The following is a 12,971-nucleotide window of genomic DNA, read 5'->3' as shown; positions in this document are numbered from 1 at the left end:
CTCCTCTCCCCCCAGTCCCTGGCAACCACCACTGTACTTTTTGTTTTTATGAATTTCACTACTCTAGGTATTTCTTATGAGTGGAATCATACACTGTCTTTCTGTGACTGACATATCACCTATCATTTCTTTAAGGTTCATCTGTGTTGTAGCATGTGTCAGAATTTCCTTCCTTTTTAAGGCTGGCTAATATTTTATTGTATATATATACTAAATTATTTTAAATCCATCCATCTGTGGGTTTCTTCCCCCTTTTGGCTACTGTGAATAATGCTGCTATAAACATTAGTGAACAAATATCTAGTCAGGTTCCTGCTGTCAGTTCTTCAGGATATGTATCTAGAAGTAGACTTGCTTGATCATATGGTAATTGTTAATTTTTTAATGAATTGCAATACTATTTTCCACAGCATCTATACCATTTTACATTTCCCTCCAGTGATTCCATTTTCTTCACGTCCTTGCTTATTAACACTTGCTCCCTTCCCTTCCCTTTCCTTCTCTTCCTTTCATCATCCTAGTGAGTATCATGTTGTGTCTTTTGGTTTTGATTTGTATTTCCCTGATAACTAGTGTTGTGTTGAACAGCTGTGCATGTGTTTATTGGCTATTTGTTTATCTGCCTTTGAGAAATGTCTCTTCAAGTCCTCTGCTCATTTTTGAATTGGGTTAGTTGTTATTTTGTTGAATTTTAGTGGTTCTCTCTGTATTCTGAATTATCCCTTGTCAGATTATGTAATTTGCAAATACTTTCTTTAGCCAGTTTCTTTTTTCTCACTGAATTATATTCCATTGTATGGTTCTGCCACAGTTAATCAGTTCACTTATAGAAGGACATCTTGGTTGCTTCCAGTTTTTGGCAGTTATGAATAATGCTGTGATAAATATTCTTGTACAGATATTTGTGTGGACATATGCTTTTAGTTCAGTTGGGTAAATACCTAGTAGCACAATTGCTGGATTGTATGGTAAGACCATGTTTTAGCTTTGTAAGAAACTGCCAAACTGTATTCCGAAGTGGCTGTACCACTTGTGTTCCCACTAGCGTGAATGAGACTCCCTGTTGCTCCACATCCTTGTCAGTATTTTGGTGGTGTTGGTTTTTTGTATTTTAGCCATTCTAATAGGTGTGTAGTGGCATCTCACTGTTTGAGTTTTCAATTCCCTGTTGAAATATGATGTGGAAAACCTTTTCATATGCTTATTTGCCATCTGTATATCATCTTTGGTGAGGGATCTGTTCAGACCTTTTGCCTGTTTTTTAAATGGGTTGTTTTCTTGTTGAGTATGAAGAGTTCTTTGTATATTGTAGATACAAGTTCTTCATCAGATATGTGTTTTGCAAATATTTTCCTCCAGTCTGTGCTTGTCTTTTCATTGTTTTAAAGTATCCTCCACAGAGCAGAAGCTTTTTAATTTTAATGAAGTCCAACTCATCTATTTTTTCCTTTGTAGACTTTGCTTTTGGTGTTGTATCTAAAAACTCAGAAGCAAACCAAGCTACCTAGAGTTTTATGTTACTTTCTAGAAGCTTGATAGTTTTGCTTCTTACTTACGTTTAGGTCTATGATCCATTTTGAGTCAATTTTTGTGAAAGGTGTAAGGTCAGTGTATAAATTCATTTTTTTTGCATGTGGATATATTCCAGTTCCACTTAATGAAAAGATTATTTTTCCTCCACTGGATTGTCTTTGTTCCTATCTCAGAGATCAGTTGACTATATTTGAGTTGTCTATTTCTGGGCTGTTGGTTTTGTTCTACTGATCTGTTTGTTTATTCTTCTGCTAGTGCCACACTATCTGGGTTACTGATATGTGTAGTGAGACTGAAATCAGCGTTTAATCCTCTAATTTTGTTATGTGTTAGATCTGTAGATCAAGTTGGGAAGAATTGACATCTTACTAATACTGAGTCTTCCTATCCACGAACATGGGATGTACCTTCATTTATTTAGATACTTTGTGATTTCTTTCATCAATTTTCTAGTTTTTTATATAGATTTTGTATATATTTTGTTACATTTACTTCCATATATTTATTTGTTTTTTGGTGGTAATGCAAATGTTATTGTATTTTTAATATCAAATTCCAGTTACTCATTGCTGGTGATTTAAGAAAGCAGTTGGTTTTGTATATTAACATATCTCACAAATTGCTCTTATAATTACTTTTTAGTTCTAGGTTGTTTTTTGTTAATTATTTAGGATTTTTCTTTATAGACGGTGTTGTCCTCTGTAAACTAGGACAGTGTTATATCTTCTTTCCTAACATGCTTACTTATCATTTCATTTTCTTGTCTTATTACCATTAGCTAAGACTTATACTACAGTGTTAAATAGGAGTAGCAAGAGGGGATATCCTGCCTTTACCCAGTCTTAGGAATAGTTACTCAACATTAAGTATGTTAGTTGTAGATTTCATGTATATGTTCTTTATCAGTTTTGGAAGTTCCCCTCTATTCCTAGGTTGCTGAGAGTTTTTAGTATGAATGGATATTGGATCTTGTCAAATGCCTTTTTTCTTTTTTTAAAGATTTTATTTATTTATTTGACACACACAGAACACAAACAGGGGGAGTGGCAGGCAGAGGGAGAGGGAGAAGCAGGCTCCCCGCTGAGCAGGAAGCCTGATGTGGGGCACAATCCCAGGACCCTGGGATCATGAGCGGAGCCAAAGCCAGATGCTTAACTGACTGAGCCACTGAGGCACCCCATTGTCAAATGCCTTTTATGTGACGATGTGAACATTTTTTTTTTTTTTTTTTTGCTTGTTGATGTACTGGATTACATTAATTGATTTTCAAATATTGATCCAGCCTTGCATACCTGGAATAAATTCCATTTGGTCATGTTGTATAAATCTTTTTATTTTGTTGAGGATTTTTGCATCTATGTTTATAAGAGATAATGGTCTGTGGTTCCCCCCCCCCTTTTTTTTTGGTGTTGGTAGTTAAGGTAATACTGCTTTCATCAAATAAGTTAAGACATGTTCCCTTCTGGAAGAGATTGTAGAGAAGTAGTATCATTTCTTCTTAAATGTTTGGCAGAAGCACTGTCTGGGCTAGGTAATTTCTTTTTTTCTTTCTTTTTTTTTTGTGGGGGGGGAAGGTCATTAATTATTGATTCAATTTCTTTAATAGCTGTAGGCCTATTCAGATTGTTTCTTCTTGTATGAGTTTTGGTATTTTGTATTTTTTCAAATGATTAGTTTATTTCCTCTAAGTTTTCACATTTGTGGGCATACAGGTATTTTTAATACTTTTTATTATCCCTTTAATGTGTATAGTGTCAATAGTGATGACACTTTTTTTGTTTTTGATATGGCAATTTTCTCTTTTTTTTCTTGGTTAGCCTGGCCAGAGATTTATGGCTTCCTCTGATCTTTTCAAAGAACAGGTTATGGTTTTGTTGATTTTTCTTTAGCAATTTCCTTTTTACAATTTCATTGATTTCTGCTATAATTTTTATTAATTTTTTCTTCAGCTTGTCTTAGATTTATATTGTACTTTTCTATAGTTTCCTTTGGTAGAACCTTGGATTATTGAATTTACACCTTTTCTTTTCTGATGTATGTATTAAATGCTAAGTATTTAAACACTGCATTTGCTGCATCCCACAGATTTTGAAAAGCTGTATTTTCATTTTCATTTAGTTCAAAATGTTTTAAAATTTCTGAGACTTCTTTTGACCCATAATTTCTTTATGAATATGTTGTTTAATCTCCAAATAATCAGGGATTTTCCAGTTTTCTGTTATTGGTTTCTCGTTTAATTCCTTTGTTGACTAAGAGCATACATTGTGTGATTTCTGTTGTTTAAAATTTTTAAAGTGTGTTTTATGGCTCAGAATGTGACCTATTTTGGTGAATGTTCCATGTGATCTCAGAAGGATGTATATGCTGCTGTTTTTGGGTGCAGTATTGTGTAAATGTCAGTTAAATCTACTTGATTGATGGTCTTCATTTCAACTGTATCCTTACTGGTGTTCCGTTGGCTTACTCTGTCAGTTACTATTAGTATAGATTACTTGAAAATAAAATCTTTTTTTTTTTTTTTAAAGAGCTTTGAAGTCTCCCAGGTATAAAAATGAATGTCTGTTTCTCCCCAATAGCTCTTTTGATCTTTGCCCCACATATTTTGACATTCTCTTGTTGGGCATATATACCTTAAGGGTTGTTAATGTCTTCTTGGAGAATTGACCACTTTCTCAGGATGTAATACCCCTTCTTATTCCTGATAATTTTTTCAAAGTGATCTCTACACCCACTGTGGTGCTCAGAATCATGACCCCGAGATCAAGAGTCATTTGCTCTACCGACTGAGCCAGCCAGGTGCCCCATGCCTGATAATTTTCCTTGTTGTGAAGTCTATGAGATTAATATTGCTATTGTAGTAAGATTTGATTACTGTTAGCATGGTATATCTTTTTCCATTTCTTCACCTTTAATCTGTCTGTGTCTCTATATTTAAAATGAGTTTCTCTTAGGGAACATAACGTTGGTTCTTGGTGTTTTTAATCCACTCTGACATGTATTCTCTTTCAATTGGTGTTTTTAGACTATTCTTAAAGTGATTATTGATAGAGTTGGTATTAATATGTGCCATGTATATATTATATATCCTCTGTTCTCTTTCTCCCTTTCTTAGGTGATTTTTTGCCTTAGTTTCTAAGAGTCCTTTGTATATTCTAGATATTAGTGTTTTAACCACTAGGTCGGCTGTACTTATTATCTCTGATATTTCCTTTAGTGTGGTACCCTTTGTTGTTCAGAAGTTATTTTTCTTTCACAGTTTATGAGTATTGTGCCTTGTGTCTTGGTTAAGAAAACTTTTCCATCCAAATGTTATTTTAAAAACCCTTATATTTTATTTTAGTAATTTACATACAACACAGTGTGTGTGTGTGTGTGTGTGTATCCATCTGGAATTCTTTGGTAGATGATATAACTATTTTATAACAGGAATCAAACATTTTTCTTCCATGAAATGCTACCCAGTTGTTTCGGTATCACTTATTAAATAGTCCATCCTTTCACCGCTAATGTGAAATTGCACTTTTATTATATAATAGATTTACCAACTATATTATTTGTTTTTGTACTTTCATCTGTACTATTTATTTGATCTGTGTGTCTGTGCCTGTGTTAATACCATGTTTTAATTATTGTAGCATATTAGTTGACAAGGCAGATCCTGCCTTCTAGTTGTTTTTCAAAACATTCTTGGTTATTTTTGTGAATTTTTCTTTCCAATGAGAATTATCTAATTTTATAAAAATTCTGTTAGAATTATGGTTATATTTAACTTGTAGATCAATAATTGAAATCTTCATGGTAAATTTGCCTCCAGTTATTTACAAGATATTCTGAAGTACAGCAACTCAGTTCCTTCCTTTAAGGGATTCCAAACCAGTAGTTATTTTTTATTGGCCAGTATAGCTCAATGATTTGACCTTCCTAAATGTGAACTTTCCATGTATTCATTGTGTTTTGTAATATATTTGCTATCATCAGCATGATATCTGTTTCTTATTCCCTTAATTTTCTCCTTATTTCTATTTATTTTGATGACCTCTTGTTACAAATTTGGGTAGATCTGTTTCTCCTTTCCCTACCTTTTCTGTCATGCCCTCCCAATTTCTTCATTATCACTTTCCAAAACCTTGCTCACATTCTCCTTCTTTTACTCCTCAGTTTCTTTCCAGAGTCTGTTATATAAGCATAATTACCCTTATCCCTCTTGCACAAATCTTTCCTTTATCTCTTGGATGGCACTCAAAGGATTAGTTTAAGTTTTTGGCTTGAGTCGGGTCCGAGGCACGACTGCTATTAGTCTGTGCTACAAGTTCTACCTGGCTCAGAAGAATGGGGAAAAGGATACCTATGAATAGGAGATTGTTAATTTTTGCTCACCTGACCAGTGGAACACTTTAAGATAATATTAAGTCCTGTAGGTAAAGATTAGAAATTTTGTGATAAATCTGAATTAGAATCAAGGAACTTATTTGTGAATAGATTATGTTATTTTCATTGTTATTTCTACTGAACTTAACCAGAGTATTTGTAACATCCTTGCCTTTCCTTTCATTCCACATATTTTCACAGAATGTTAAAATGGTCCCTTGGGGGCACCTGGGTGGCTCAGTTGGTTAAGCATCTACCTTCAGCTTGGGTCCTGATCCCAGGGTACTGGGATTGAGCCTAGCATCAGGCTCTTTGCTCAGTGGGGAGCCTGCTTCTCCCTTTCCCTCTGCCATCTGCTCCCGCTGCTTGTGCTCTCTCTCTCTGCCAAATAAATAAAATCTTTAAAAATAAGTAAATAAAATGGTCCCTTGACCCCTCATCTTTATTTTTTCCATTAACAATTGCCTCTTTCTTGCTTCTGTCTAGGGAGTACAGTATTATGACAGTTTAAGTTTTCTCTATTGATTCAAGATCTTGAAAAGTTTCAAGATCATTAACTTGAAGGTGATTGACCCAAATGCTAGCATATTTTAAGTCTGAGATAATTATTGTGACATGGAGAATGTGTATGTTTTTATTTTAATATTTCAGTTAGAACTCTGAAAAATTAGTAATATTTTCTGGTTTTTTAACACTTCTCTATGGAACTAAAAACACTTTCTGATTTAATGTGAATTTGGATTATAATTCAATTTCCAATAAATTAACAATAGACATAATGGGTTTTAATCGAAAGGTTGAGGATTAATTGATTCCTTAATTTTTTTTTTAAGATTTTATTTATTTATTTGACAGAGAGACACCGAGAGAGGGAACACAAGCAGGGCGGGGTGGGAGAGGGATAAGCAGGCTCCCTGCTGAGAAGGGACTCTGATGCTGGGCTCTATCCCAGGACCCTGGAACCATGACCTGATTGGAAGGCAGATGCTTAATAACTGAGCCCCCTAGGTTCCCCAGATTCCTTAATAATTTATATAGGATTAGGAATTTTACTTTGCCTAGAAGTTGATCAGTTCATTTCTGGTCTTTTTTTTTTTTTTTAAAGATTTTTATTATTTATTCGACAGAGATAGAGACAGCCAGCGAGAGAGGGGAACACAAGCAGGGGGAGTGGGAGAGGAAGAAGCAGGCTCATAGCAGAGGAGCCTGACGTGGGGCTCGATCCCACAACGCCGGGATCACGCCCTGAGCCGAAGGCAGACTTTCAACCGCTGTGCCACCCAGGCGCCCCTCATTTCTGGTCTTTTGAAGTTACTGGTTCAATTTTAATGTTTACAAAATCATCTTCACTTATTTGTAGGGATGTTTTTATTATCTGTAGTTGGACACAAGCTACCCCAATACTCATTTGCTTAAAACAGCAACAGTCATTTATTTTGCTCACAAATCTGCATTTTGGGCAGGTTTTGGTAGGGAAGTTTGTCTCTGCTCCACATGGTGTCTGCTGGGATGGCTCAACTTGGGCTAGAGGACCATTTACATGGCTGGCAAAGCGATGTTAGTTATTGATTCTCCTCATGTGGATCTCTCTGTGGGGCACCTTGGACTTCCTTACAACATGGTAGGTGGGTTCCAAGAATGAATATCCCAAGAAGCAATGTTCTAAGAGACAGGAAATGGAAATTGCTAGTTTTTAAAGGTCTGAGCCTGGAAATACACATAGCCTCAGTTCTATATTATATTGATCAGGCAGTCACAGGGCTCAGATTCTAGGAATAGGGGACCTGCAGCTCTTGATGGGAGGGATGAGGGTCAAAAAAATTTGGAGCCATGTTTCAAACTGCTACAAGGGATATGGGAATTTTATTCTCCTTAGTTGATAGTTTGCTTTAAAGGGAGAATAGTGTTAGTACTTTGAATCAGTACAGTTCATTCTTATTCTTATCTACTATTTTCCATTGCAAATGGTTTCTTTTTCTCTTTTCACCATTAAGACTTTTTTAAGAGTGTATTTTGAAGTAGTACAAACAGTATTTGCAAGATGTATACGAGGGAAATAAAACGCCAGTCAAAGAAGTCAAAGATCCTCATGAATATATATAGACAGGAAAACTCAATATTGTTAAGATGCCAGTTCTTCCAAACTTAATTCAACACAGTCTCAGTCAGAACCTCAGCAAACTACTTTGTGGATGTCAAGAAACTGATTCTAAGCTTATATAGAAAGGCAAAAGACCCCAAATATTCAATGTAGTAGTGAAGAAGAGTAACATAGAGGAATGGTACTGACTTTAGTACACAGCTATGGTAATCAAGACAGTGTGGAATTGGTGAAGAATAGACAAATAGATCAATAGCACATAACCAATAGCCCAGAAATAGACAACTCAAATATAGTCAACTGATCTCTGAGATAGGAACAAAGACAATCCAGTGGAGGAAAAATAATCTTTTCATTAAGTGGAACTGGAATATATCCACATGCAAAAAAAATGAATTTATACACTGACCTTACACCTTTCACAAAAATTGACTCAAAATGGATCATAGACCTAAACGTAAGTAAGAAGCAAAACTATCAAGCTTCTAGAAAGTAACATAAAACTCTAGGTAGCTTGGTTTGCTTCTGAGTTTTTAGATACAACACCAAAAGCAAAGTCTACAAAGGAAAAAATAGATGAGTTGGACTTCATTAAAATTAAAAAGCTTCTGCTCTGTGGAGGATACTTTAAAACAATGAAAAGACAAGCACAGACTGGAGGAAAATATTTGCAAAACACATATCTGATGAAGAACTTGTATCTACAATATACAAAGAACTCTTCATACTCAACAAGAAAACAGCCCATTTAAAAAACAGGCAAAAGGTCTGAACAGACACCTCACCAAAGATGATATACAGATGGCAAATAAGCATATGAAAAGGTTTTCCACATCATATTTCAACAGGGAATTGAAAACTCAAACAGTGAGATGCCACTACACACCTATTAGAATGGCTAAAATACAAAAAACCAACACCACCAAAATACTGACAAGGATGTGGAGCAACAGGGAGTCTCATTCACGCTAGTGGGAACACAAGTGGTACAGCCACTTCGGAATACAGTTTGGCAGTTTCTTACAAAGCTAAACATGGTCTCAGTATACAGTTCAGCAGTTGTGTTCCTAAGTAGTTACCGAAATGAGTTGCAAACTTATGTCCCCACAAAAACGTACACATGAATGTCATTACCAGAAACAACCTTATGTTCATCAACAGATAAATGGATAAACAAATGTGGTATATATGATTTTGAAAGTTTTAACTCTTTGAGGTTTTAAAGAAAAACAGATTATGAGTTATTATTACATAGCATTTCCATAAGGGGTTATTAAAACAAAGTAGAACTATACCCAGTTCCACTTGTTAGAATCACCGAGAGACTCATCACTAAAAGAAACTTCAGAGCAACAAGTCCTCATTTTACAAATTTACAAAGAATGAAATTGAGGTGCAGAAAGGGTAAGTGATTTGCTCATAGACAGAAATAGTAGGTACTAAAACCAGAGTTAGAAATAAGATCTCTTATTTCCTCCTCCATTTCCAGGATATCTCGTTTTCTTATGGGAAACTTGTACAGAAAAACTAGATATAATAAATGGCTTGCTCAGTTTAATAATGGTAATTGATAATAATAATCACAGCCCTCATAGTTTATCCTTTGGGCTCAGAATTAAAGTTGACTCCTAAGAAACCTGGAAATGTGAAAAGGCCACTTAAGACAACAGGTGAGTAGACAGAAAGGCAAGTTTATGAGGCAAATACAATTTCTAATTTCCAAAAAATAGGTACCAAATAGCTACCTATTTACTGATGATTACATATTAATCATTTCTACATGTATACTTTTTTTTTTTTTTTAAGATTTTATTTATTTATTCAACAGAGATAGAGACAGCCAGCGAGAGAGGGAACACAAGCAGGGGGAGTGGGAGAGGAAGAAGCAGGCTCATAGCAGAAGAGCCATGTGGGGCTCGATCCCATAATGCCGGGATCATGCCCTGAGCTGAAGGCAGACGCTCAACCGCTGTGCCACCCAGGCGCCCCTCTACATGTATACTTTTAAGTGTTGTAATACATTGCCCAATAACATAAGATTATTAATATTTTGGCAATTTTGTCTTTAGCTATTGGGAATTGTGCTATTAGGAACATGGGTGTACAAATACCTATTTGAGTTCCTGTTTTTAATTCTTTTGGATATATATCCAGAAGTGGAATTGCTGAATCATGTAATTCTATGTGTAATTTTTTTAACGAACTGCCAAATTTTTTTTAGGAACTTTCCATAGCAACACTGCATGATTTTACATTCCCATCAGAAATGCACTATATTCTCCTTTTTTACATCCCACCAACACTTATTTTTTTGATAACCATCCTAATAGGTATGAAGTCATATCTCATTGTAGTTTTGATTTACATTTCTCTAACGATTAGTAATGTCGAGCATCTCTTTATGTACTATTGGCTACATATAGATCTTTGGGTAAACGTCATTCAAGTCCTTTTCCATCCTTTTCCTAGTTTTAATTAGGCTACTTGGTTTTTTGGTTGTGTGACTCCCTCTTGAAATTTAAGATGTATCTCTACTTTGGCTAATTTAGTCAGTAGAGCATTCTGAGTCTTGATCTTGGGGTCAAGAGTTCTAGCCCCATGTTGGGTGTAGAGATTAAAAAAAAAAAAGAATTATCCCTACTTACTGATTTCTAGGAGTTCTTTTACCTGTATTTTGGTCCTTACTGTTTTATATGGTAAATATTTTCTCCTTGTTTGTTATCTTTCATCTTCTTTTATAGTATCTTTGGTTTAGAAGTTTTTATATTTTCTGTCATTTTTTCCTGTATACTTTCTAGGTTTTATTTCTTGTTTAATGTTTTTATATTCTTATATTATTAATAAACACTTCATTTACTGCTACCAATTTACTGATGTAACATTCTTTAAAGGCTAAGCAGCAAATAGATATTTGCTATATAATTTACATTTAATCTAAAATTAACTGTAGCTTATATTTTGTAGGTATAATTAATTAAATGCTGTGTTTGTAATTGACTCTAGATCTCTGTTGCTACCTTAACTATTTATAATCAGAGGAAAATTTTTCTCTATATCCGAGATTTGGTTTTTTAAAAATAATTGCTGTTTCCATGATTAGGGAGCAGTTACTTTGCATATGACCCAGTGAAACCTACACATACATATACACGTATACATATGCACATATTATGTGTGCTTTCTTAGGCAAAATTTTCTGTAATAAATTCTATGAATATATATTTTCAAATAATAAAAATTTCTATGATTTACTTTGCAGTCTAGCCTATCTTTAAAGTTTTTTCTTACAAAAAAGTTTTAATTGTGATTTTTAACTCTCTCATAGGATTGTTTTACTTAACATCTTTTGTCACTTTTTTATTGTGTTGTCTTTTATATACAGCATGATAAAAATATGAGATGGTTTTTCATCTGTGTATCTGTTTATAAAAGTTATCTGTTTTCAGAAAGTGATATATAGCTTCATTCTTCTGATTAGTTGGAGATAAATCTAAAACTTTAAAAATACATCTTTATATATGCTTTTAAAAATTTGCTTTAGGTTATGACTAATATACAATAAGATTTTATTGTACAATTTAAGAGAAAATTGTTTAAATCATATTCACTGTGTAATCCAAAGTTACACACTTCATGGATTATAGAGTTTTAATCTATGTAGAAAACTTTGAAGTTTTAATCTAGCACTTCTCTTCATGAGAGGAACCCTAAGGCTTCATTCTCTTGAAATGTAGCGACATTTTTTAATATTTCCATATTTTAAGTTCTCCTGAGTTCCCTTATCATTGCCTGATTTTTTTCTTATAATATATTGATTTGGTGAAAAGTATTCAGAATGTTTTTATTGTCATATTATTGGTCTTAATGATTTCCAGAGTAAATAGATTTTTAAAAGTGCTAATTATACTCCTTTAATATAACAACACATGTATTTTAACTGTTTGTATAAATAATTTAAAATAATTTCCATGTAGGTGTATTTTGTGTATATGTATTTCTGAGCAAGGTATTTAAAGTAATAAGGAATTATATTAATTTGGGGAAATAACTGACAGATTTAAAAAAATATATATAAGCAAAAAAGCCTTTTGTATTATCAGTTATCTTTAAATTATGCTATTGGTAGGTAGATTTTCTATAAAGCTGTGTACACCATAGCTCTTGAAAGTTGAACTTTTGCTTGAGGTTTTGCATCAAATGTTAGTGTTCATGTTGTGTCAAAATTATGATAGAGGTTTTACTTCATTTAAAGAAGGACGAACTTGGGACACCTGTGTGGCTCAGTTGGTTAAGCGTCTGCCTTGGGCTCAGGTCCTGATCCTAGAGTCCTGGGATTGCTCTCCCTCTGCCCTTTCCCCCAGCTTGTGTTTGTTCTCTCTTTCTCTCATATAAATAAATAAAATCTTTAAAGGAAATAGAGAAGAAAGAACTTAATACTGTATATTCTGTTGGTTTTGAAGTTTGAGTCATGATTGTATAAGCTAATTTTCTAAAGAGAAATCTACATAGGTTGGATTAATAATTTGGAAAATGTAAAATGTTAAATTTAATGATCAGTGACAGTATGACTTTTAATTAGTATAGAGTATGGTGTTTATATGACGTCAAACAAACAAACAAACCTGATAGCTTTAAGTAATTTCTTTGGAATGAGGGTCAGATGATGCTAATATAAAGGAGTTAGATTCAGTGCCCATTTTATTTCTGACTTAATATTTCTGTTTTTCACTCTTTAGACTTTCTTCAATTCTGACAATGAGATACAGGACTAAACTAATAACATTAGTTAACATGATCGTAGAAATCATTTCTATTTAAACTACTTTTGTTTTGAAATTAGAGTGAAGAAACTTTGTTAACATTATATAATTAAATTCTATAATATTTACTTTCAGCCGTGAAGAATACGATTGAGAGTTTTCTTTTTCTTTCTGATGCGGTCATTCAGGAATCAGCATTCTGGAAGGAT

At 33.8% G+C, this 12,971-nt stretch overlaps 1 protein-coding gene across 1 annotated transcript in view; it reads left to right on the top strand.

Annotated features, from left to right (window-relative positions):
- Positions 1-12,971, top strand: part of NDUFS4 (NADH:ubiquinone oxidoreductase subunit S4) — a 116,109-nt gene that overhangs the window by 32,567 nt on the left and 70,571 nt on the right. The window lies entirely within an intron of this gene.

The sequence above is a fragment of the Ailuropoda melanoleuca genome, chromosome 3 (assembly GCF_002007445.2).
Source record: "Ailuropoda melanoleuca isolate Jingjing chromosome 3, ASM200744v2, whole genome shotgun sequence".
NCBI lineage: Eukaryota > Metazoa > Chordata > Mammalia > Carnivora > Ursidae > Ailuropoda > Ailuropoda melanoleuca.
This window is presented reverse-complemented; position numbering and strand designations above follow the sequence as displayed.